Here is a 26,929-nt window from a genome sequence, read left to right as displayed (position 1 = left end):
ACATATTAGGTCATAAAGCAAGCCTTAGCAGAATCCAAAACATTGAAATATTACAAAGCATCTTCTCTGACCGTAAGGCGATAAAAGTGGAAATCCATAACAGGAAAAGCAGGGGAAAGAAATCAAACACTTGGAAACTGAACAACATCCTGCTCAAAAAAGACTGGATTATAGAAGACATTAAGGATGGAATAAAGAAATTCATAGAATCCAATGAAAATGAATACACTTCCTATCAGAACCTTCGGGACACAGCAAAAGCGGTGATCAGAGGGCAATTTATATCAATAAAGGCACACATCCAAAAAGAAGAAAGGGCCAAAATCAAAGAACTATCCCTACAACATGAACCAATAGAAAGAGAGCAACAAAAGGAACCCACAGGCACCAGAAGAAAACAAATAATAAAAATTAGAGCTGAACTAAATGAAACAGAAAACAGAAAAACAATTGAAAGAATCAACAAGACCAAAAGCTGTTTTTTGGAAAAACTCAACAAAATTGATAAACCACTGGCCAAACTGACAAAAGAAAAACAGGAGAGGAAGCAAATAACCCGAATAAGAAATGAGATGGGTGATATCACAACAGACCCAACTGAAATTAAAAGAATCATATCAGATTACTATGAAAAACTATACTCAAACAAATTTGAAAACCTAGAAGAAATGGATGAATTCCTGGAAAAATACTACCTACCTAAACGAACACAAACAGAGGTAGAACAACCAAATAGACCCATAACAAGAGATTGAAAAGGTAATCAAAAAACTCCCAACAAAAAAAAAGCCCTGGTCCAAACGGCTTCACTGCAGAGTTCTACCAAACTTTCAGAGAAGAGTTAACACCACTACTACTAAAGGTATTTCAGAGCATAGAAAGGATGGAGTACTCCCAAACTCATTCTATGAAGCCAGCATATCCCTGATACCAAAACCAGGTAAAGATGCCACAAAAAAAGATGCCACATCTGTATCCCCCATGAACTTACATGCAAATATCCTCAACAAATTTCTAGCCAATAGAGAGTTCAACAACATATCAAAAAACTAATTCACCATGACCAAGTGGGATTCATACCAGGTCTGCAGGGATGGTTCCACATTAGAAAAACAATTAATGTAATCCATCATATAAATAAAACAAAAGACAAGAACAACACGATCTTATTAGTTGATGCAGAAAAGGTATCTGACAAAGTTCAACACCCATTCATGACAAAAACTCTCAGCAAAGTAGGAATAGAAGGAAAATTCCTCAACATAATAAAAGGCATTTATACAAAGCCAACAGTCAACATCATCCTAAATGGAAAGAGTCTGAAAGCATTCCCGTTGAGATCAGGAACCAGATAAGGATGGTCTTTAACACCACTCTTATTCAACATTGTGCTGGAAGTCCTAGCCAGAGCAATTAGGCTGGATAAAGAAATAAAGGGAATCCAGATTGGTAAGGAAGAAATAAAAGTATCTTCATTTCCAGATAACATGATCTTATACACAGAAAACCCTAAAGAATCCTCAAGAAAACTACTGAAAATAATAGAAGAGTTCAGCAGAGGATCAGGATACAAGATAAACATACAAAAATCAGTTGGATTCCTCTACACCAACAAAAAGAATATCGAAGAGGAAATCACCAAATTAATATCATTTACAGTGGCCCCAAGAAGATAAAATACTTAGGAATAAATATTCCCAGAGATGTAAAAGATCTATACAGAGAAAACTGCAAGACACTACTGCAAAAACCAAAAGACATCTACAGGGCGGAGCCAAGATGGCGGACTAGGCAGACGCTACCTCGGATCCCTCTTACAACAAAGACACGGAAAAACAAGTGAATCGATCACATACATAACAATCTACGAACCCTGAACAACAAACACAGATTTAGAGATGGAGAACGAACTAATACGGGGAAGCAGCGATTGTTTCCAGAGCCTGGAGCCAGCGTACCAGTCGGGTACGGCACAAGCACAGAGAGCGGCTCCACCCCCCTGAACTAACCCCGGGAGGGGGACCAGCCGGTTCCACGGGCGGCGTGGGACGCAGCCGGTAGGAGAAGTCCCTGGGAGGCAGTGACTGGTCTTGGAGCAGAAAGAGCAGCGTCCAAGCCGGGGAACCGTCCCGCAGGGATTTGGACTGGATGCAGGTACGGCATAAACACGGAGAGTTGCTCCACCCCCCTGAACTAACCCCGGGAAGAGGACCAGCCGGGTCGCGAGGGTGGCGTGGGACGCAGCTGGTAGGAGAAGTCCCTGGGAGGCAGCGACTGGTATTGGAGCGGGGAGAACAGCGTCCCAGCCGGAACACTCGGTCACGGCACAAGCACGGGGACCTGCTCCACCCATCTGAACTAACCCCGGAAGGAGGCCCAACTGGTTCTCGGAGGCGGCACGGCCATGCCGCTGGAGGGACGAGAAGTCCCTGGGAGGCAGCGACTGATTTTGGAGTCAAGAGTGCACCGTCCCAGTAGGGGAGCCTTGACGCTGGGCGTGGGGCTGGAAGCGGAGGATCTGACCGTGACTCCAGCGGGCCAGACCCCCCGGGGGCAATCTACACACAGCCAGCACACATAGGCGATGTGCCCCGCGGGAGTCTCAGATATAATAGTCTTTCCAAGCAAGACAAGCAACTCTGGCTATATTCTGAGGTGCTACTCTCCTATCTCTCTGTTCCCTCCCCCACCCTCCCCAGGCGGCTTCATTAACATCTGAATAGCCTGAGCCAGAGGGAGAACTCTGATAGGGATCTGACTGCATTTTTTTTTTAGCGGATTTTCTGGAAAAACTAGTTTCCCAGTGATGGCTCGGAGACAACAATCCATATCAAACCACTTAAAGAAGCAGACCATGACAGCTTCTCCAACCCCCCAAACAAAAGAATCAAAATCTTTCCCAAATGAAGATACAATCTTGGAATTATCAGATACAGAATATAAAAAACTAATTTACAGAATGCTTAATGATATCACAAATGAAATTAGGATAACTGCAGAAAAAGCCAAGGAACACACTGATAAAACTGTTGAAGAACTCAAAAAGATTATTCAAGAACATACTGGAAAAATTAATAAGTTGCAAGAATCCATAGAGAGACAACATGCAGAAATCCAAAAGATTAACAATAAAATAACAGAATTAGACAACGCACTAGGAAGTCAGAGGAGCAGACTCGAGCAATTAGAATGCAGACTGGGACATCTGGAGGACCAGGGAATCGACACCAACATAGCTGAAAAAAAATCAGATAAAAGAATTAAAAAAAATGAAGAAACCCTAAGAATCATGTGGGACTCTATCAAGAAGGATAACCTGCGGGTGATTGGAGTCCCAGAACAGGGAGGGGGGACAGAAAACACAGAGAAAATAGTTGAAGAACTCCTGACAGAAAACTTCCCTGACATTATGAAAGACGAAAGGATATCTATCCAAGATGCTCATCGAACCCCATTTAAGATTGATCCAAAAAGAAAAACACCAAGACATATTATCATCAAACTCACCAAAACCAAAGATAAACAGAAAATTTTAAAAGCAGCCAGGGAGAAAAGAAAGGTTTCCTTCAAGGGAGAATCAGTAAGAATATGTTCTGACTACTCAGCAGAAACCATGCAGGCAAGAAGGGAATGGGACCACATATACAGAACACTGAAGGAGAAAAACTGCCAGCCAAGGATCATATATCCAGCAAAACTCTCTCTGAAATATGAAGGCGAAATTAAGATATTTACAGACAAACACAAGTTTAGAGAATTTGCAAAAACCAAACCAAAGCTACAAGAAATACTAAAGGATATTGTTTGGTCAGAGAACCAATAATATCAGATATCAGCACAACACAAGGTCACAAAACAGAACGTCCTGATATCAACTCAAATAGGGAAATCACAAAAAAAAAAAAAATTAAGATTACTTAAAAAAAAAAATACACATAACAGGGAATCATGGAAGTCAATAGGTAAAAGATCACAATAATCAAAAAGAGGGACTAAATACAGGAGGCATTGAACTGCCATATGGAGAGTGATACAAGGCGATATAGAACAATACAAGTTAGGTTTTTACTTAGAAAAACGGGTAAATAATAAGGTAACCACAAAAAGGTATAACAACTCTATAACTCAAGATAAAAACCAAGAAAAATGTAACGACTCAACTAACATAAAGTCAAGCACTATGAAAATGAGGATCTCACAATTTACTAAGAAAAATGTCTTAGCACAAAAAAGTATGTGGAAAAATGAAATTGTCAACAACACACATAAAAAGGCATCAAAATGACAGCACTAAAAACTTATTTATCTATAATTACGCTGAATGTAAATGGACTAAATGCACCAATAAAGAGACAGAGAGTCACAGACTGGATAAAGAAAAACGATCCATCTATATGCTGCCTACAAGAGACACACCTTAGACTTAGAGACACAAACAAACTCAAACTCAAAGGATGGAAAAAAGTATATCAAGCAAACAATAAGCAAAAAAGAAGAGGAGTAGCAATATTAATTTCTGACAAAATAGACTTTAGACTTAAATCCACCACAAAGGATAAAGAAGGACACTATATAATGATAAAAGGGACAATTGATCAGGAAGACATAATGATATTAAATATTTATGCACCCAATGACAGGGCTGCAAGATACATAAATCAAATTTTAACAGAATTGAAAAGCGAGATAGATACCTCCACAATTATAGTAGGAGACTTCAACACACCACTTTCGGAGAAGGACAGGACATCCAGTAAGAAGCTCAACAGAGACACAGAAGATCTAATTACAACAATCAACCAACTTGACCTCATTGACTTATACAGAATTCTCCACCCAACTGCTGCAAAATATACTTTTTTTTCTAGCGCACATGGAGCATTCTCTAGAATAGACCACATATTAGGTCATAAAACAAACCTTTGCAGAATCCAAAACATCGAAATATTGCAAAGCATCTTCTCAGACCACAAGGCAATAAAACTAGAGATCAATAACAGAAAAACTAGGGAAAAGAAATCAAATACTTGGAAAATGAACAACACCCTTCTGAAAAAAGACTGGGTTATAGAAGACATTAAGGAGGGAATAAGGAAATTCATAGAAAGCAACGAGAATGAAAATACTTCCTATCAAAACCTCTGGGACACAGCAAAAGCAGTGCTCAGAGGCCAATTTATATCAATAAATGCACACATACAAAAAGAAGAAAGAGCCAAAATCAGAGAACTGTCCCTACAACTTGAACAAATAGAAACTGAGCAACAAAAGAATCCATCAGGCACCAGAAGAAAACAAATAATAAAAATTAGAGCTGAACTAAATGAATTAGAGAACAGAAAAACAATTGAAAGAATGAACAAAGCCAAAAGCTGGTTCTTTGAAAAAATTAACAAAATTGATAAACCATTGGCTAGACTGACTAAAGAAATACAGGAAAGGAAACAAATAACCCGAATAAGAAATGAGAAGGACCACATCACAACAGAACCAAATGAAATTAAAAGAATCATTTCAGATTATTATGAAAAATTGTACTCTAACAAATTTGAAAACCTAGAAGAAATGGATGAATTCCTGGAAAAACACTACCTACCTAAACTAACACATTCAGAAGTAGAACAACTAAATAGACCCATAACAAAAAAAGAGATTGAAACAGTAATCAAAAAACTCCCAACAAAAAAAAGCCCTGGCCCGGACGGCTTCACTGCAGAGTCCTACCAAACTTTCAGAGAAGACTTAACACCACTACTACTAAAGGTATTCCAAAGCATAGAAAATGACGGAATACTACCCAACTCATTCTATGAAGCCACCATCTCCCTGATACCAAAACCAGGTAAAGACATTACAAAAAAAGAAAATTATAGACCTATATCCCTCATGAATATTGATGCAAAAATCCTCAACAAAATTCTAGCCAATAGAATCCAACAACACATCAAAAAAATAATTCACCCTGATCAAGTGGGATTTATACCAGGTATGCAAGGCTGGTTTAATATCAGAAAAACCATTAATGTAATCCATCACATAAATAAAACAAAAGACAAAAACCACATGATCTTATCAATTGATGCAGAAAAGGCATTTGACAAAGTCCAACACCCATTTATGATAAAAACTCTTACCAAAATAGGAATTGAAGGAAAATTCCTCAACATAATAAAGGACATCTATGCAAAGCCAACAGCCAATATCACTCTAAATGGAGAGAACCTGAAAGCATTTCCCTTGAGAACGGGAACCAGACAAGAATGCCCTTTATCACCGCTCTTATTCAACATCGTGTTGGAAGTCTTAGCCAGGGCAATTAGGCTAGACAAAGAAATAAAAGGCATCCGGATTGGCAAGGAAGAAGTAAAGTTATCACTATTTGCAGATGACATGATTATATACACAGAAAACCCTAAGGAATCCTCCAGAATACTACTGAAACTAATAGAAGAGTTTGGCAGAGTCTCAGGTTATAAAATAAACATACAAAAATCACTTGGATTCCTCTACATCAACAAAAAGAACACTGAAGAGGAAATAACCAAATCAATACCATTCACAGTAGCCCCCAAGAAGATAAGATACTTAGGAATAAATCTTACCAAGGATGTAAAAGACCTATACAAAGAAAACTACAAAGCTCTACTACAAGAAATTCAAAAGGACATACTTAAGTGGAAAAACATACCCTGCTCATGGATAGGAAGACTTAACATAGTAAAAATGTCTATTCTACCAAAAGCCATCTATACATTCAACGCACTTCCGATCCAAATTCCAATGTCATATTTTAAGGGGATAGAGAAACAAATCACCAATTTCATATGGAAGGGAAAGAAGCCCCGGATACGTAAAGCATTACTGAAAAAGAAGAAGAAAGTGGGAGGCCTCACAGTACCTGATTTCAGAACCTATTATACAGCCACAGTAGTCAAAACAGCCTGGTACTGGTACAACAACAGGCACATAGACCAATGGAACAGAATTGAGAACCCAGACATAGATCCATCCACGTATGAGCAGCTGATATTTGACAAAGGACCAGTGTCAATTAACTGGGGAAAAGATAGCCTTTTTAACAAATGGTGCTGGATATCCCTTTGCAAAAAAATGAAACAGGACCCATACCTCACACCATGCACAAAAACTAACTCCAAGTGGATCAAAGACCTAAACATAAAGACTAAAACGATAAAGATCATGGAAGAAAAAATTGGGACAACCCTAGGAGCCCTAATACAAGGCATAAACAGAATATAAAACATTACCAAAAATGATGAAGAGAAACCCGATAACTGGGAGCTCCTAAAAATCAAACACCTATGCTCATCTAAAGACTTCTCCAAAAGAGTAAAAAGACCACCTACAGACTGGGAAAGAATTTTCAGCTATGACATCTCCGACCAGTGCCTGATCTCTAAAATCTACATGATTCTGTCAAAACTCAACCACAAAAAGACAAACAACCCAATCAAGAAGTGGGCAAAGGATATGAACACACATTTCACTAAAGAAGATATTCAGGCAGCCAACAGATACATGAGAAAATGCTCTCGATCATTAGCCATTAGAGAAATGCAAATTAAAACTACGATGAGATTCCATCTCACACCAGCAAGGCTGGCATTAATCCAAAAAACACAAAATAATAAATGTTGGAGAGGCTGCGGAGAGATTGGAACTCTCGTACACTGCTGGTGGGAATGTAAAATCGTACAACCACTTTGGAAATCTATCTGGCGTTATCTTAAACAGTTAGAAATAGAACTACCATACAACCCAGAAATCCCACTCCTCGGAATATACCCTAGAGATACAAGAGCCTTCGTACAAACAGATACATGCACACCCATGTTTATTGCAGCTCTGTTTACAATAGCAAAAAGTTGGAAGCAACCAAGGTGTCCATCAACGGATGAATGGGTAAATAAATTGTGGTATATTCACACAATGGAATACTACGCATCGATAAAGAACAGTGACGAATCTCTGAAACATTTCATAACATGGAGGGACCTGGAAGGCATTATGCTGAGCGAAATGAGTCAGAGGCAAAAGGACAGATATTGTATAAGACCACTATTATAAGATCTTGAGAAATAGTAAACCTGAGAAGAACACATACTTTTGTGGTTACGAGGGGGGGAGGGAGGGAGGGTGGGAGAGGGTTTTTTATTTATTAATCAGTTTTTTTTTTAGATAAGAACTGCTTTAGGTGAAGGGAAAGACAACACTCAATACATGGAAGGTCAGCTCAGTTGGACTGGACCAAAAGCAAAGAAGTTTCCGGGATAAAATGAATGCTTCAAAGGTCAGCAGAGCAAGTGCGGGGGTCTGGGGAACATGGTTTGCGGGGACTTCTAAGTCAATTGGCAAAATAATTCTATTATGAAATCATTCTGCATCCCACTTTGAAATGTGGCGTCTGGGGTCTTAAATGCTAACAAGCGGCCATCTAAGATGCAGCAATTGGTCTCAACCCACCTGGAGCAAAGGAAAATGAAGAACACCAAGGTCACGCGACAACTAAGAGCCCAAGAGACAGAAAGGGCCACATGAACCAGAGACCTACATCATCCTGAGACCAGAAAAACTAGTTGGTGCCCGGCCACAATCGATGACTGCCCTGACAGGGAGCACAGCAGAGGACCCCTGAGGGAGCAGGAGATCAGTGGGATGCAGACCCCAAATTCTCATAAAAAGACCAGGCTTGATGGTCTGACTGAGACTGGAGGAATCCCGGCGGCCATGCTCCCCAGACCTTCAGTTGACACAGGACAGGAACCATCCCCGAAGACAACTCATCAGAAATGAAAGGGACTGGTCAGCAGGTGGGAGAGAGATGCTGATGAAGAGTGAGCTAATTATATCAGGTGGACACTTGAGATTGTGTTGGCAACTCTTGTCTGGAGGGGGGATGGGAGGATAGAGAGAGAGGAAAGCCGGCAAAATTGTCAAGAAAGGAGAGACTGAAAGGGCTGACTCAAGAGGGGGAGAGCAAGTGGGAGTAGGGAGTGAGATGTATGTAAACTTATATGTGACAGACTGATTGGATTTGTAAATGTTCACTTGAAGCTTAATAAAAGTTATTAAAAAAAAAAAAACCAAAAGACATCTACATAAGTGGAAAAACATACCTTGCTCATGGATAGGAAGACATAGCATTGTAAAAATATCTATTCTACCAAAAGCGAGCTATAGATACAATGTAATTCGGATCCAAATTCCAGCAATTTTTTTTAATGAGATGGAGAAACAAATTGCCAACTTCATATGGGAGGGAAAGAGGCCCCGGATAAGTGAAGCACTACTGAAAAAGAAGAATAAAGTGAGAGGCCTCACACCACCTGATTTTAGAACCTATTATACTGCCACAGTAGGCAAAACAGCCTGGTACTGGTACAAGAAGAGATACACAGGCCAATGGAAAAGAATTGAGAATCGAGAGAGAAATCCATCCACATATGAGCAGCTGACATTTGACAAAGGCCCAAAGTCAGTTAAATGGGGGAAAAGAGTCTATTTAACAAATGGTGCTGGCATAACTGGATATCCATCTGCAAAAAAATGAAACAAGACCCATACCTCACACCATGCACAAAATCAAACTCAAAATGGATCAAACACCTAAATATAAAATCTAAAATGATACATATCGTGGAAGAAAACATAGGGACAATGCTGGCAGCCCTAATACATGGCATAAACAGTATACAAAACATTACTAACAATGCACAAACACCAGAAGAAAAACTAGATAACTGGGAGCTCCTAAAAATCAAACACCTATGCTCATGCAAAGACTTCACCAAAAGAATAAAAAGATTACCTACAGACTGGGAAAAAGTTTTAGCTATGACATTTCTGATCAGCATCTGATTTCCAAAGTCTACACGATACTGCAAAAACTCAACTACAAAAAGACAAAGAACAGATTTAAAAAATGGGCAAAGGATACGAATAGGCACTTCACTAAAGAAGACATTCAGGTAGCTAACAGATACATGAAGAAATGCTCGTGATCATCAGCCATTACAGAAATGGAAATCAAAACTACAATGAGATTGCATCTCACTCCAAAAAGGCTGGCATTAACCCAAAAAACAAAAAATAATAAATGTTGGAGAGGTTATGGAGAGACTGGAACACTTATGCACTGCTGGTGGAATGTAAAATGGTACAGCCACTTTGGAAATTAATTTGGCTCTTCCTTAAAAAGCTAGGAATAGTACTATCATATGATCCAGCAATCCCACTCCTTGGAATATATCCTAGAGAAATAAGAGCCTTTACATGAACAGATACATGCACAACCATGTTCACTGCAGCACTGTTTACAATAGCAAAAAGATGGAAGCAACCAAGGTGCCCATCAATGGATGAATGGATAAATAAATTATGGTATATTAACACAATGGAATACTACGCATCGATAAAGAACAATGATGAATCTGTGAAACATTTCATAATATGGAGGAATCTGGAAGGCATTATGCTGAGTGAAATTAGTCAGTTGCAAAAGGACAAATATTGTATAAGACCACTATTATAAGAACTGGAAAAATAGTTTAAACAGAGAAGAAAATATTCTTTGATGGTTACGAGAGTGGGGAGGGAGGGAGCGAGGGGGGTATTCACTAATTAGGTAGTTAAAAAAAACCAAAACCAAACCCAGTGCCGTTGAGTCGATTCCGACTCATAGCGACCCTATAGGACAGAGTAGAACTGCCCCATAGAGTTTCCAAGGAGCGCCTGGGGGATTCGAACTGCTGACCCTTCGGTTAGCAGCCGTAGCACTTTACCACTACACCACCAGGGTTTCCGAGAATTAGGTAGTAGACAAGAATTATTTTAGGGGAAGGGAAAGCCAACACATAATACAGGAGAGGTCAGCACAACTGGAGTAAACAAAAAGCAAAGAAGTTCCTGAAGAAACGAAACACTTCGAAGGCCAGAGTAGCAGGGGCGGGGGTTTGGGGACCATGGTTTCAGGGGTCATTTAGGTCAATTGGCATAATAAACTCTATTAAAAAACATCTGACATTCTGCATCCCACTTTGGAGAGTGGCATCTGGGGCCTTAAATGCTAGCCAAGCAGCCATCTAAGATGTATCAATTAGTCTCAACCCACCTGGACCAGAGGAGAATGAAGAAAACCAAAGACACAAGGTAATTATGAGCCCAAGAGACAGAAAGGGCCAAATAAATCAGAGGCTACATCAGCCTGAGACCAGAAGTACTACATAGTGCCCGGCTACAACAGATGACTATCCTGACAGGGAACACAGCAGAGAATCCCTGAGGGAGCAGGAGAGCAGTGGGATGCAGACCTCAAATTCTCATAAAAAGACCCTACTTAATGGTCTGACTAAGACTAGAAGCATCCTGGAGGTCCTGGTCCCCAGACCTTTTGTTAGCCAAAGACGGGAACTGTTCCCAAGCCAACTCTTCAGACAGGGATTGGGACTGGACTATGTGATATAAAGTGATACTGGTGAAGAGTAAGCTCCTTGGATCAAGTAGACAGACACAACACACAATGTGCGTGGCTTCTGTCTGCAGGGGAGATGGCAGAGCATGGGGTGGGGGGAACAGAGGCTGGTTGAATGGACCTGGAATTATGGGGTGGGGAGAAGGAGTGTGCTGTCTCATTCGGGGAAGAACAACTAGGAGTATATAGAAAGGTGTATATAAATTTTTGTATGAGAGACTGATACGATTTGTAAACTTTCACTTAAAGCACAATAAAAAAAATTTTTTTAAACACTGTGGGGAATTTCAAAAACTATCCGTCAAGCTGGTAGTGCCTGAATCCACTGATCAATCTTAACATCTCAAAACAAGGGACAACTAACCCCACACCCTCTTCGGCCCCGCCAGGCTCCGCCCCCCCCCCCCCCCAGCCACCAGTAGAACATTTCTTTTTGTATTAAAATGAGAGTTTGGGGGAAGAGCTTTGAACTGTCTCAAGGGAAGGCACAGAGTCATAATATGCTGACCATGCTATCTTATTTTTATTTTGATTCTACACTAACAGCTATGTTTTTTGAGAAAAACATTTTTCCTCTGTGGTCTAAACCACATGCTCTGAGGATTCTTAACCCCTAAACAATACACTGCTCTGGTAGATTGCTGTCTGAGTGCTCTTGCCTGCAAGGTATTTTTTCTTTCTGCGAGATAGAGAAACTACATGTAGACCATCTTGTGACTATGATGTCAGCATCCCGTGAAACTATCTGTAATTACTAATTATACTATTAATCAGTAAACAGAGTGTGATTATTACAATGTTCATTAATTTTCCATAATTGCACTCCATATGGTTTGGTTCCTCTTTTTACTCCATAAGAATCTGCCTTGGAAGAATTACAACCAGAATGCTCCTTAGAAACAAGGATGGTGAGACTTAGTCTCACGTACTTTGGACATGTCATCAGGAGGGCCAGTCGCTGCAGAAGGACATCATGCTTGGTGAACTAGAGGGTCAGTGAAAAAGAGAAAGACTCTCAATGAGATGGATTAACACTGTGGCTGCAACAATGGGCTCAAATATAGCAATGATTGTAAAGATGGCACAGGACTGGGCAGTGTTTCATTCTATTAGGGGACCCTAATTTATTAGCACTTCACCAGTTATCAGGGCACTCCCAGTCACCGCCCTACCACATCACTCACTTCCTCTAAGTTGTTTTGCAGACCCTCTGGAGAGCCTTGGAAGGGCACAAGTCTAACTGACTCAGAGTGGTCAGAAGTGCAGAACAGACAAAGATGACAGACAGACGACCCTGGGGTGTCACACATGCTCAATAACACAAGAGAATGAATATCAAAGAATGAAAAGACTCGTGTCAAGGAACCAAAATCACTGGATATATGTAATCTGCAGTAGCCAGGCTCATTTCAAAAGCAAAGAGTCCATTGGCCACTTCTCTGTGGAGTCTTAGCCCTGCCTCATAATGAATAACGAATAGAAACTATGAATAGTTAAAACTCCCTGATCCTGCCCGCTGCCTTCCTCCACCCCTATATAAATATATATAATTATAAAATGTGAATGCTTCCTCAAATCGAGAAACTCAACCTGAGGTCAATACCTCTGAGTTCCCGCTTGCTAGCCTGCGATATAAACTCTTCCTCTCAAAACCAGCATCTGAGAGTTTGGCCATTCAAACCCTGGGGATGGACCGACTGGTCTGGTTTCAATTTCTGGCACCTCTGGTGGAACCTTAAACAGTCCTATTTACTGTTTCCCCAGTTTTCTCAGAGCCCTGCCAGCTGTGGCCCGGCTTGCTGGTGCCCTCAGAATGTGCCTGGGTCATTCTTGACCCAGAGGACTCGGGTAAATTTGAGCTCAGTGGGCAGTGTTCCCAGTTACGGTGCAAACCCAACTTTGAGAGGATGAAACAGATCTGGTCTGGACTGGAGGCGGCGGACAGGTAAGTCCATTCCCCGGATATGGTTGGGAGGGGACTGGGAATTTGAAACAGAGCCTGCTAAGAAACCCCTGGTGTGAGTTCCTCTTCAGGTCTCATGGTCTAAGGGGTCAAGGTGACCCTCCTGGACAACCTTCACCATTAATTACCATTAACCGTGGGGTCCTGAGACTCTATCCTCTGGTCTGGTGTGAGCTCACTCTGTGCGTATGTGTGTGCATGTTGTGTAGAGAAGGGGAGGCAAACCCTCAATCCCCAAGTGTTCACCATTGGGTTGTATTTTAAAGAACTGGAAAACAGTTCAAAGGGAAGTCATGATCAAATACTGTAATCAGGACTGGGTACAATATCCCCTGGGGTTGAGTGTACTTCTGATTCTTTACGTTATGATACCATCTTGCAGTTGATGTTGTTTTACAAAAGAGAGGAGAAATGGAACAAAATCCCTTATGTGCAGGCCTTCACGGCCTATATCACAACAGAAAATTTCAGAAATAATGTAAATTGATGGTCCAAAGGGCAGAAAAGCCACGAAATCAGAAAGACAAAGAGGAAGAGATTTTAGAAGAAAGTGAGCCTTGGAAACCTTTCTCTTTCCCAGAGGTACCTCCCTTTTATGTGCAGGGGGTGGTGGCTACTACCCCCTTGACCACAGCTCTGGGACCCAGTAAGGGTCAGACACCGGAAAGGGAGGCTAGGAGAACAGCAGAAAACTTACCCCCCTGATTAGAGAAAGTGGCCTTTCCTTCTCACACCTGCAGTGGTGTTCAATTCAGCCAGCGGCCTCCATCTTCTGATAAAGGGCAGTTTCCTCTTCACTAGGTTCCAGCAGGAATAGATGATCAGGAGATGCCCAGTGGCTTTGTGTGAGTGTATGCTGCTTTCACTTTTACTGACTTACTGAACTGGAAGAGGTCAATGCCCAGTTTCCTAGAAGACCCCCAGCCAGAGAGTAGAGTTCTTTCCGAGTATATTTGACACTCACCAACCAACTTGGGCAGATGTACAAGCCCTCCTCCAAGGCCTGTTGGCTCAGGAGGAAAGGAGGAGGGTTTTAGAAAAGGCAAAACAGGAGGCAGAAAGACTTCGTGAAGAAGGAAATAACCCTGGTAGGTAACCAACAGATATGGCTGTGCTCCTTCAAGACCCCAAGTGGGATCCAAACCAGATTAATGATATGGTTTTCTTACATTTTCGAGAATATATTCTATAGAGGGACTCTGACAGGAAGCGCCCAAACTCAAAAACCTTAAAAAATTCAAGAGGTTCACCAAAAGCCAGATAAGAATCCCTCTGCCTTCTTCGAGCGGGTCCTGGAAGCTTACAGAAAACATGCTAATGTAAATCCTGATGACACTACTTTCCAGAAAGTTGTTAACCTGACTTTTAGTTCTCAGGGCGCATCCAACATAAGGTGCAAGTTACAGAAACTAGAAAATGGACTAGATATGACTACCTCACAATTAGTTGAGGCAGCCTTTAAAGTCTACAACAATCAAGACTGGGAACAGAAGAAGAAGCACTGAGAAATGAAACAGCAAGCTAGCCTGCTGGCTGTTGCCCTAGGTGGGCAAAAGGGCCCCCTGACATGTGGAAAGGTAAGCACCCCAGGCCCTGGGCCTCTGATCTCACCTCAGAACCCAGGGCACCCAGCAAAGTTGGGGCCCCAAGAGTGTGCCTATTGGAAATGAGAATGTACTAACCAGCAGACCTGGAGTCAGAAGGAGTGCCCACTTCAGGGATGGGCACACCAGATGCTCCAGGGAAGTGGCAGGCAAGGATCAAGAGTGATGGGCCCAGCGGCTCTACCACTTACTGGGTCAATTTCCATTGCCCACGAAGAGCCCTGGGTACAGCTAAAAGTGGGCAATCAACTTATAGACGTCCTGGTGGACTCCATTGGGTACTAAACATGCTCACTAGCCCATTGTCCCCAAGGACTCTCGCTCTTACAGGAGTCTCGGGAGAGACAGTTAAAAGAAATTTTCTCACAAAATGGGAATATAAAGCATCCCAATGAAAGACTAAAGTCTCCCAACAGCAACTTAAATATTTGGGATACAACCTATCTAAAGGACAAAGGGACCTTTTACCAGAAAGGCAACTGGCCATTAGCTAAAAAAAAAAAAAAAAATTTTTTTTTTTTCATAGCAGTTCCTAAAACAAAGAGACAACTCCGTGGGTTTCTAGGAATGGCCAGGTTCTGCAAAATTTGGATACACAATTTTGGACTAATTGCCAAACCCGTGTACCAGGCTATTCAGGGGATAGACTCTGACCCACTAGAATGGACTCCAGAGTGCCATCAAGCTTTCCTGATCATTAAGATCAAATTGATGAGTACTCCAGCTCTTAGACTACCTAATCTGAGGAAACCCTTTGATTTATAGGTACATGAGAGACAAGGGATAAATTTAGGAGTCTTAGTCCAATAGTTGGGGCCATAGAAAAGACCTACTGCCTATTTGTTTAAAGAATTAGATCAGACAGCAAAAGGCTAGCCTCCATGTTTGCGGACAGTGGCTGCCTTATGTGACATTGTGCAGGAAGCTGAGAAGTTTACCCTCCGTCAGCCCACTACTGTTCACATGTTCACACCCCTCATTTGGCCTTCACACTCCTTGAACAAAAAGGGGGACACTGGCTCACTGTGGGAAGGTTAGGAAAATACCAGGCTATCCTTCTCGATAATCCCAACCTCAAACTTAAAAGCAATCTCAACCTTAACCCCATGTACCTCTTCCCAGGGGCAGGGAAAGAAGAAGGGCCAGAGCATGATTGCATCCAAATAATAAAGTTTTTTCCAGCAGACCAGATCTTCAAGATGCTCTGCTTGCTGACCCAGGCCTCGAAGTTTTTTCAGATGGCAGCAGCTTTATGGATCAAGGAATGCAGTGGGCTGGATATGCTGTAGTGTCCCTTCACGGGACCTTAGAGTCAGAAGCCCTTCCTCCTGGAACTTCAGCCCACAAGGCTGAATTGATTGCACTGACCAGAGCTTTAGAAAAGGGAAGAGCTAAAACAATTAATGTTTATACGGATTCGAGGTATGCTTTTTCTGTTGTACATGCACATGGGGCCATATGGAAGGAGAGGGAATTACTAACATTGGCCAATAAAGAAGTTAAATATGGGACTGAAAATTTAAAGTTACTGTGGGCGGTCCTCTTCCCCACCTAGAAGACTGTTATACGTTATCCTGGCCATCAAGCTGGGGATAACCACTTAGCCAAAGGAAATCACTTGGTTGATCAGGCAGCTAAGGAAGCCACAAAAGCCAAAACCCCAGCACAGGCTTTGGCTCTCCTGCCTGATATAGACCTACAGATCTTTACCCCAGGATAGTCTTAATAAGATAAAGAGAAGGGAGGACAATGGGGTTTCTCAGAAGATAAAATAAAAGATGGGTGGATGTATAATGATCATGGACAAATATTAGTAGCAGCACACCTAATGTATGATATAGTACAAGCCGCCCACCTCACCACCCATTATGGAAGGGATGCCCCGGCCATGTGGTTACAAAAGCTGTTCATAGGATCCAACTTGTATAAAAACATCCAACTGGTCACTCAACAGTGCATGCTCTGCACAAAGATAATCCCAAGACAGGACCACCCCCACCTATGGTAAGAGGTACGAGACCCGGAGAAGACTGGAAGATAGACTTCACTGTCATGCCACCAATGACCGGAGGGATTAAATTCTTACTTGTTTTGTAGATACTTCCACTAACTGGAAAGGACATTCCCTTGCAGAACGGAGAAGGCCGCTAAAGTAAGTAAGCCTTACTGAGAGAAATCATCCCAAGGTTTGGTTTACCTGTCTCCATTCAGAGTGACAATGGAAGAGCCTTTGTGGCTCAAGTGCTTCAACAGGTTTCAGGACCTTTAGGAATTAAATGCAGGCTGCATGCCTCCTGGAGGCCCCAATCTTCGGGAAACACTGAACAGATAAATCATACCTTAGAGAAAACAATGACCAAAATCTGTCAGGAAACCAATTTTATGTGGCTTCAGGTTCTTCCCGTTGCCTTTCTCAGGATTAGGGTAGCCCCTAGAAGCAGACTCCAATTGAGTCTGTGTGAAATGTTATATGGGAGACCCTTCCTCAAACCCGGGGACCCTGGGTACTGTAGTCACACAGACTTGCCTGTGATTGGGTGTCCTAGTCATCTAGTGCTGCTGTGAAAGAAAAACCAAAAGTGGATGGCTTTAACAAAGAGAAATTTATTTCCTCACAGTAAAAAAATTAAGTAGGCTAAAAGTCCAAATTCAGGGCATAAGCTCCAGGGAAGACATTCTCTCTCTGTTGGCCTTCTCATCAATGTTCCCTGGAGTAGGAGCTTCTTCACACAGGAACCCTGAGTCCAAAGAACATGCTCTGCTCCCAGTGCCTCTTTCTTGGTGGTGTGAGGTCCCCCTCTCTGCTTGCTGCCTTTTCCTTTTATCTCTTAAGAGATAAAAGGTGATGCAGGCCATATCCCAGGGAAACTCCCTTTATATTGGATAAGGGAGGTGACCTGCATAAGGGTGGTGTTACAATCCCACCCTAATCCTCTTAACATAAAATTACAATCACAATATGGAGGACAACCACAGAATACTGGGAATCATGGCCTAACCAAGTTGATACACACATTTTTGGGGGGACAGAATTCAATCCATGACACCAGGAAACTGGATAAAGTCAAGTATGTACAAACTCTTTCTATTAAAGGCTATTAACTATTATGGAACCAGCAGACTTATGTTTCCCACAGATAGTCTGCTCCATAAACTAAGCTCTGGAAGCTAGGAAATGCTCAAGAACTGGAATGACGGGATCCCCAGCCAACAACTACAGGCTTGATGGGAAGGACTTCATGGAGTTTTCCTGGTCACCCACTCCTCGGACAAATTGAAGGGGGTCTGACCTTGAATACATCACTCCAGACTCAAGCTTGTGGCACAATACGAGACCGGTACTCCTCAAATCAATCAGATCACCTATCCCTGCGACACCAGAATGGATTGATTGGAGACATTGAGTCGAGAGGAGCCCACCACCCTAATCTTTGCTTCTTACATCAACCCAGAAAAACAGAAAGATATTGAACCTGTTGATGGACTAAAATTCCTATTTAAAAAGAGGTTCCTAACAGCTAAGTAGCCCCAGCTTTTATTCACTGATATTTTCCATGTACTGGACCCAATGTGCCCTAAGAGTTGTTGTTGTCTTAGTGTGACTCTATTTACTATACTGGTTGTCAGTTTCTGGGCTTGTATATTTTCTGTGTCCTCCCTGCTGGACTCAACCATATTCTCTGCTCCAAGTAGGAGCCAGAGTACTTCTCTACTCTCCTGGATGCCTGGGGACAAACTCGCCAGAACTGTGAGAACTGGACTTGTGAGTCAGTCCAGAACATTTTTACCAACACCCCCCTACATGGGTGAGATCCCTCAAAGACTTTTAACACTGCTAATGACCTTGGTGTTAGTATTCTGTTTCCTATACCTGCATGCTGTACTTACTAGATTGCTCAGATAAATAATCAATAATTCTCTTAGTTATATTATGGCTAATTTGGGATTTCGACATAACGCTTTCTTACCTTCCAGCACCTTTCTATTAGTTCTTATTCCACATTGCACTAGATTATCTATTGGCTGAACAAGGGGCGGGGGGGGGGGGGTTGTGTAGTAGCTAATACCTCCTGTTGCACTTACATCAACTCTTCAGGTAAGGTAGAAATTAATGTGCAAAAGATTTATAATGAAGCTAAGTGGCTACATAAATTCAATCAGGGCCCAGATCCAATTGCCATTTTGAACACTGTTAAACAAATGTTGCCCTCTAAAGCCTGGTTCCTTCATTTCTTAGGTCGGCTAGTAATCATTATACTCCTGGCTTTCAGCCTGTGTCTTCTCCCTGCTCTTGCTCAATTTATTGAAAATAGGTTAAAGGCCACCAGCATTTTTGTCCTTCCCAGAGCGAAGGGTATATGCCTCTCCAGTCTATAGATCAGAGGCCTCAGATTCAAATCTATGCCAGCACATTCATCCAACAGCACCCGCCTTCAGCAGGAAGCAGCCATAAGAGGTGGTTGCCCCCATTCCCGTGATTTGCAGCTGTACAAATCACAGGGGGAGAGTTGTTAGGGGGCCCTAGAGGCTGAAGAACCTAATTAATTTGTACTCCACCAGTTATCAGGCCACTCCCAGTCACCTCCCCACCAGGTCACTTACTTCCTCTAAGTTGTTTTGCAGACCCTCTGGAAAGCCCTGGATGGATCCAGGTCTAACCAGTTCAGAGTGGTCAGACATGCACAGAACAAAGATGATTGGCAGATGACCCTGGGCCACCACGCATGCTCAATAACACAAGTGAACTCATGTCAAGGAACAAAAAGACTCATGTCAAGGAACCAAAATCGCCAGACATGCATCATCTGCAGTAACCAAACCCATTTCAAAAGTGAAGAGCCTGTCGGCCACTTCCGTGCCGAGTCCTAGCCCTGCCTCATAATGAATAACAATAGAAATTATGAATAGTTAAAAATCTCTGATCCTACCCACCACCTTCCTCCACTCCTATATGAATATGTATAATTATAATATGTGAATGCTTCTTCAAATCGAGGAACTGAATCTGAGGTCAATACCTCTGAGTTCTCACTTGCTAAGCTGCAAAATAAACTATTTCTCCCTCTGGTGAAAACTGGCATCTTAAAGTTTGGCTTCTTGCATGCTGGGCACAACCCATTTGTCCGGTTTCCATTCTGTTGTGCATAGACTTGTTACGAGTTGTAACTGACTCGACAGCATCTAACAATGACATGGTTTGGTTCCTCTTTATACCCCATTAGAATACTTGTATAATTAAACTGCCCTGAGACTACACGGCTCTATTATCAATGGGCTACGCAGTCGCCCAACTGCAATTGTTTTAAACCCTTGATAAACTTCCCTGATTTAACTTGAGTGTTCAAGTTTTTCTTTAGCACAGAACCAAATCTACCAGTGCACCAAAGTGTTTTGCGTTTTGCACCCACACATCACTCACACCCGCAGTTGTTAGATTCACTGTTAGTGACTGTACCATTTCATCTGCAGAAACTGTGCCAAGTGTTCTGTTCTGAACAAGGTCTGTTGGTCTGAGATGGAATGGGAATCCAGTGACAGAGCACCAGGCACAGCTAATGTGTCCTCTATGTTCCAGGAGAGTGCTGCTTTTGACTACCGTTCCCTTGTCCATAAATACCCTTGCTGTTGTGTGTTCTGCATCCTTAAATACAGCCACTGAGAGTGGGCACAAAGGTATTCTGGACAAAACAGCACCGCTTGGAGTGGGTCACCAGGACCCAGGGCCACTGATCAACTTGTAGCTTCAGAAACTTGAGTTTGACCTACTGCCCAACTGTGCCATCTCTCAGGAACAGACTGGTGTGGAACACATTTTAAGAGACTGACTGATAGAAGCGTTATGTATGTATGTGATTATTCAGCATCTCTGAGAAGACATATGGTCAAGGAAATAACCAACGAGGAAACGGTGAATGCGTTCATCCATCGAGGCCCTGAGTCTCCCATCAGGTGCCATAATTCTGATAAAGCCCAGCAGCCAAAGATTTCTAGAGATAAACTTGTAGTCCATCAGAGGTTTATTGATTTTCTGCAGTAAGGGAAACCACTACCAGAAGAACCATGGGGTACTTCATCAAACAGGAAGAACAGAGTTCTTATAAGATTTGAGGGAAAGGTAGAGTTTAAATAAAAAATTAAATGAAGGATTTTTTTTTTTTTGCTATAGACACAGCAAAGAGGAACTGAGTATGGAGAGGTTAACATCAGTCCTAGGGTGAGAAGGACTCAGGGGCCTGTTTTCTTGGGAACTTTGAAAACAAAACAAATGTGAAATGTGTCCGAAACACCTTATTTGAGTTTTGCACCTTATTGAAAATCAAGGTTAGCTCTGTGTATGAAAGCACCTGAGGTGGTCAAGATCATCCAGGCAACAGTGAGATATTCCACCCTTATCATATGATTTTAGACAGCAGTATTTCTGACAGTCTGTGATTGTAGAGAACAGGGTCTCTCAGCCCTATGTCTTGATGTTAATCAGCAAAAGGATTTTTACAGGTTCACGTTTCCTGCTGACTACTGAACCTTTTTCTGTTTCCATCATCACCAACTATCACTTCAAACTCAGGTTTATAACAAATGCATTATCTGTCATTCCTCACTTCCTATGGCAGCAGTCATTCTCCTCAGGCACTGCATTAAAAACCTGGACAAAGTTTCTTCCTCAGACATCACTTCCTCCTCATGGATGATCACTCTCCAAATGTGAACAAGCCTTCTTCTGGGGGAAACATTAAACTTATTACTGTGACTCAGGTTTCAGAGATTTTAGAAATCCTAACTCCTGTACCTGTAAAAGGTACCTTTAACCAATCTGAGTCTTTATATTTAAAGTGGGTTCCTTACAGACAACATATGGCTGAGTCCTGTTTTTTATCCACTCTGACAATCTCTGTCTTTTAATTGGTATATTCAGATCATTTGCATTTAAGTGATTATGGATACACCTGGATTAATGTCTACCATGTTAGTAACTGTTTTTGATTCCTTGCATTTATCCTCCACCCCCGCCACCCCGTCTTTTTCTAACTTCTCTGGTTTTAGTTGAGCATTTTATATGGTTCCATTTTATCTCCTCTCTTAGCATATTAATTATGCTTTTCTTGTAAATGTTTTTATTGTTTACCTTAGAGTTTTCAATATAAATTTTTAACTAATCTTAAGTCCACCTTCAAAAAGGACTATGCAATTTCACATGTAGTGCAAATAACTTTATAACAGATTATTACCAATTTGTACTTCCCATCCTTCCTTCCCAAATTGTCTTAGGCTGGGACCTCTAGACAAGCAAAACCAGTAAAATGTGTGTATATATATATACACACACACAGAGATTTGTATCAAGGAACTGGCTCCGGTGGTTGTAGAGGCTGTAATGTCCCAAGTCCATGAGTCAGGAAAGAGGCTTCTCCTGACTCACATAGCCACAGGGGCTGGAAAACCCAAGATTGGCAGGTCAGAGAGCAGGGCTCTTGCTCACAGGCTGTGAAGACTGATGAATCCCAAGACTGACAGGCAAGACTGCAGGTAAGCTACTAGCTCAAGTCCCAAGAATCAGAGGTCAGACCAACAGGAGCCAGCTTCAGGATCCAGAATGAGAAAAAGCCCCCCAGCCCTGCCTGAACATCCACCCACACTCAATGCAGGCCACTCTCCCAAAGAAACTCCCCTTCAACTGATTGGCTACTCACAACAGATCCGATCATGGGGGCGATCACATATCAAATCTCAACAGGGAAGGATCACAACATCATACAACTGCCAAAACACTGAGACTTATGGCCCAGCTAAGTTGACACGCAGTACTATCACATTCTGTCCCTTGTCAACATGGCACCTGTGCAATTCCCCTTAAACCATACATAATGTCTGAATAAGGACAACTGTAAAGTCATACTTGGGCCTAACATGATTCATCTAACACACATAAACCAAAAATGCAATAGTCCTGTTTACATTCTATATTTTATAATGAAGAAAAGAAAAATATTTGATGCACACATACAAAGCAGAAATACTCATGACAATTACAGTCCTCTTTTCTGTACTGATCATGTGGCTGTAACTGGTATTTAGAACTATCTTCTTCCACCACCCATCTCGTATTCCCTTTACCCTCAGGAAGGACCTCAGCTGGTTGTGGTTCTTTGCCTGGTGGGGTGACCCAAACTTTATTTCCGGAAGGGTCTGGGCTGTTAGTAATTATGTCAGAATTGGGTTGCTGTAGTTTTCCATTGACTTTAATCACATGGCATGGTAGCACTAAGAGACTCCCTAAAGAATCTCCTGCATGCCAGACATACTCTTCTTTACCTCCATTATGTAATACCGATCTGATTTTCTCTTGGTAATTAGGATCAATCACACCAGCCAGCATGGTAACTTCCTTCTTTGCCTGTTGATCCAGAGGCATAAGGTGCCCAAAGTGGCCAGGTGGCATTCTTAGTGACGTGTCTCCAGGTGGAGACATCCCTCCTTTTAAAACTAAGACCTCTAGACCTGCAGAGCATAAGATCTCAGGGACAGGAAGCAGAAAACTTACAAGTGGGTCATTAGGGGTAATAGTGAGTGGTGTCACTCCCATTTCCACCCCTTGATTCCTGGACCCTTGAATGCTGGCTATGGGAGAAACAGCACCCAAATTGGATGCTGGTTTATAGCACACACATCCTCCTGGAGAACATTGCCCCAACCCTGCAAGGTACTGCCACCTAGTTGATGCCATAATTATGTCTTTAGAAGGCCATTCCTTCGTTCTATCAAGCCAGCTGCTTCAGGTGATGGTGAGCATGGAAAGACTAGTGAATTCCATGAACCTGGGCCCACTGCTGCACTGCATTTGCTGTGGAGTGAGTGTCTTGATTGGAGGTGATGCTGTGTGGGATACCACCATGGCGGATAAGGCATTCTGTAAGTCCATGGATTTTAGTTTTGGCAGAAGCACTGCATGCAGGAAAGGCAAACCCATATCCAGAGTAAATGTCTATTTCAGTAAGGACAAAATGCTGCCCTTTCCATGATGAAAGTGGTCCAGTGTAATCAACTTGTCACCAATTTGCCGGCTGATCACCTTGAGGAATGGTGCCATATCAGGGACTCAGTGTTGGTCTCTGCTGCTGTCAGATTGGGCACTCAGCAGTGGCTGTAGCCAGGTTAGTCTTGGTGACTGGAAGTTCATGTTGCGGGGCCCTTGCATAACCTTCATCCCTGCCACCATGGCTACTTTGTTCATAAGCCCATTGAGCAGTGACAAGAATAGCTGTGGAAAGATGATGATTGGTTTCCACAGAACGTGTCATCCTATCCACTTGATTTTTAAAATCCTCCCCTGCTGAGGTCACCTTTTAGTGAGCATTCACATAAGACACAAATATCTTCACTTCTTTGGCCCATTCAGAGAGATCTATCTACATAACTCTTTTCCATAAATCCTTGTCTCCAATTTTCCAATCATTGTTCATTCCAACTACCTGACCATCCAGGCAAACCAGTAACCATAGCCCATGAATCAGTGTACAATCGCACACCTGAAAAATTCTTCCAAACAAAGTGAACAACCATGTGCACTGCTGTAAATTCTGCCCATTGTGAGGATTTCCCTTCACCACTGTCCTTCAGGGAGGTCCCAGAAAGGGGCTGCAGTGCTGCCACTGCCCACTTTTGAGTGGTGCCTGCATATCGCACAGAACCATCTGTAAACCAGGCACAAGTTTTCTCTTCTTCAGTCAACTGATCATAAGCAACTCCCCATGAGGTCGTAGGTGCAGACAGGGAGATGGAAGGTAATGTGACAGAAGTGGAGACCATGGGCATTTGGGCCACTTCCTCATATGACTTACTGGTGCCTTCAGGTCCTGCTTGGGCCTGATCTTGTATATACTGCTCCCATTTAATAATGGAGTGCTGCCGTGTACATCCAACTTTATGACTCTGTAGGTCAGACTACACCCAGTTCATGATGAGCAGCTCAGGCCACATGGTGACTTTGTGGCACTTTGCTAAGTGTTCAGTCTCTACTAAGTCTTAATAACAAGCCAAAAGCTGTTTCTCAAAAGGAGAGTAGTTATCTGTAGAGGATGGCAGGGCTTTGCTCCAAAATCCTAAGGGTCTGCACTGTGATTCACCAATAAGGGCCTGCCAAAGACTCCAGACAGCATCTCTATATGCCACAGACACTTCAAACAACATTGGATCAGCCAGATAATATTGTCCAAGTGGCAGAGCAGCTCACACAGCAGCCAGAACCTGTTGCAGAACCTTCTCCTGTTCTGGGTTCCATTCAAAACTAGCAGTTTTTTGAGTCACTTGATAAATAGACCAGAGTAGCACACTGAAATGAGGAAAGTGTTGCCTCCAAAATCCAAAGAGGCCCACTAGGCACTGTGCCTCTTTTTTAGTTGTGGGAGGAGCCAGGTGCAATAACATTTCCTTCACTTTAGAAGGAATATCTTGACATGCCCCACACCACTGGATCCCTAGAAATTTCACTGAGGTGGAAGGTGTCTGAATTTCTCTGGTATTGATTTCCCACCCTCTAGCATTCTTTCAGCATACACATGTTTTACCAATAAGTCCAGAGTCATTGACACTTCCTCCATACTAGGTCCAATCAACATAATGTCATCAATGTAATGAGTCAGTGCGACGTCTTATGGAAGTGAAAGGCAATCAAGGTCCTTTCTGAATAAATTATGGCATAGGACTGGAGAGTTGATGTAGCTCTGAGGTAGGGCACTGAAAGTGTATTGCTGGACTTGCCAGCTAAAGATAAACTATTTCACATGGTCCTTCAAAAAACAGGTATGGAGAAAAAGGCGTTAGCCAGATCAGTAACCACATGCCAGGTACCAGGAGATGCATAAATTTGCTCAAGCAATGATACTACATCTGGAACAGCAGCTGCACTTGGAGTCATCACCTGGTTAAGTTTTTGATAATCCACTGTCATTCTCCAATATACACCTGTTTTTCTGCACAGGCCAAATAGGCAGGTTGAATGCAAATTTGGGGGGGGATTCACCGCCCCTGCATCCTTCAAGTCCTCAGTGGTGGCAGTCATCTGTGCAATCCCTCCAGAAATGTGGTATTGCTTTTGCTTTACTATTTTCCTAGGTAGGGGCAATCCTGATGGCTTCCACTTGGCTTTTCCTACCATAATAGCCTCTCTTAGTTTTAGTTATGTAGTGCTGCTATAGAAGACATATCTCAAGTGGATGGTTATACAAAGAATTTATTTCCTCACAGTAAAGTAAGCTAAAAGTCCAAATTCAGTGTGTCAGCTCCAGGAGAATGCTTTCTCTCTCTGTTGGGCTTCTCATCAATCTTCCCCAGACTAGGAGCTTCTCTGCAAAGAGACCCTGGGTCCAAAGGATGCACTCCACTCCTGGCACTACTTTCTTGGTGGTATGAGGTCCCCCTGTCTCTCTGCTTGACTCTTTTATATCTCAAGAGATTGCCTCAAGACACAATCCAGTCTTGTAGTTGAGTCCTGCCTCACTAATACAACTGCCGCCCATCCTCCCTCATTAATATCATAGAGGCAGGATTTACAACATTTAGGAAAATCACACAATACCGGGAATCATGGCCCAGCCAAATTGATACACACAATTTTGGGGGGACATAATTCAATCCATGACATAGCCCTTACTCTATTCGTCATGGATCCATGTGGAGTTCTGCCAGTTTCTGAGTGTATTTAATCTAATTATGCATTCTAGAACTGGGAAAATTCCTACAGGATGGGTTTGGGGATCCACCGGACCTGCTGTGAGATGAACACAAGCCAAGACTCCATTAATAACCTGATCTCTATATGCTCCCACTCTGACTGGTGGGTCACAGTGATGTTTTGGGTGTCCTGGAATTAGTGTC

Source organism: Elephas maximus, chromosome 2 (assembly GCF_024166365.1).
Source record: "Elephas maximus indicus isolate mEleMax1 chromosome 2, mEleMax1 primary haplotype, whole genome shotgun sequence".
Classification (NCBI taxonomy): Eukaryota; Metazoa; Chordata; class Mammalia; order Proboscidea; family Elephantidae; genus Elephas; species Elephas maximus.
Note: the sequence above shows the minus strand (reverse complement) of the source record.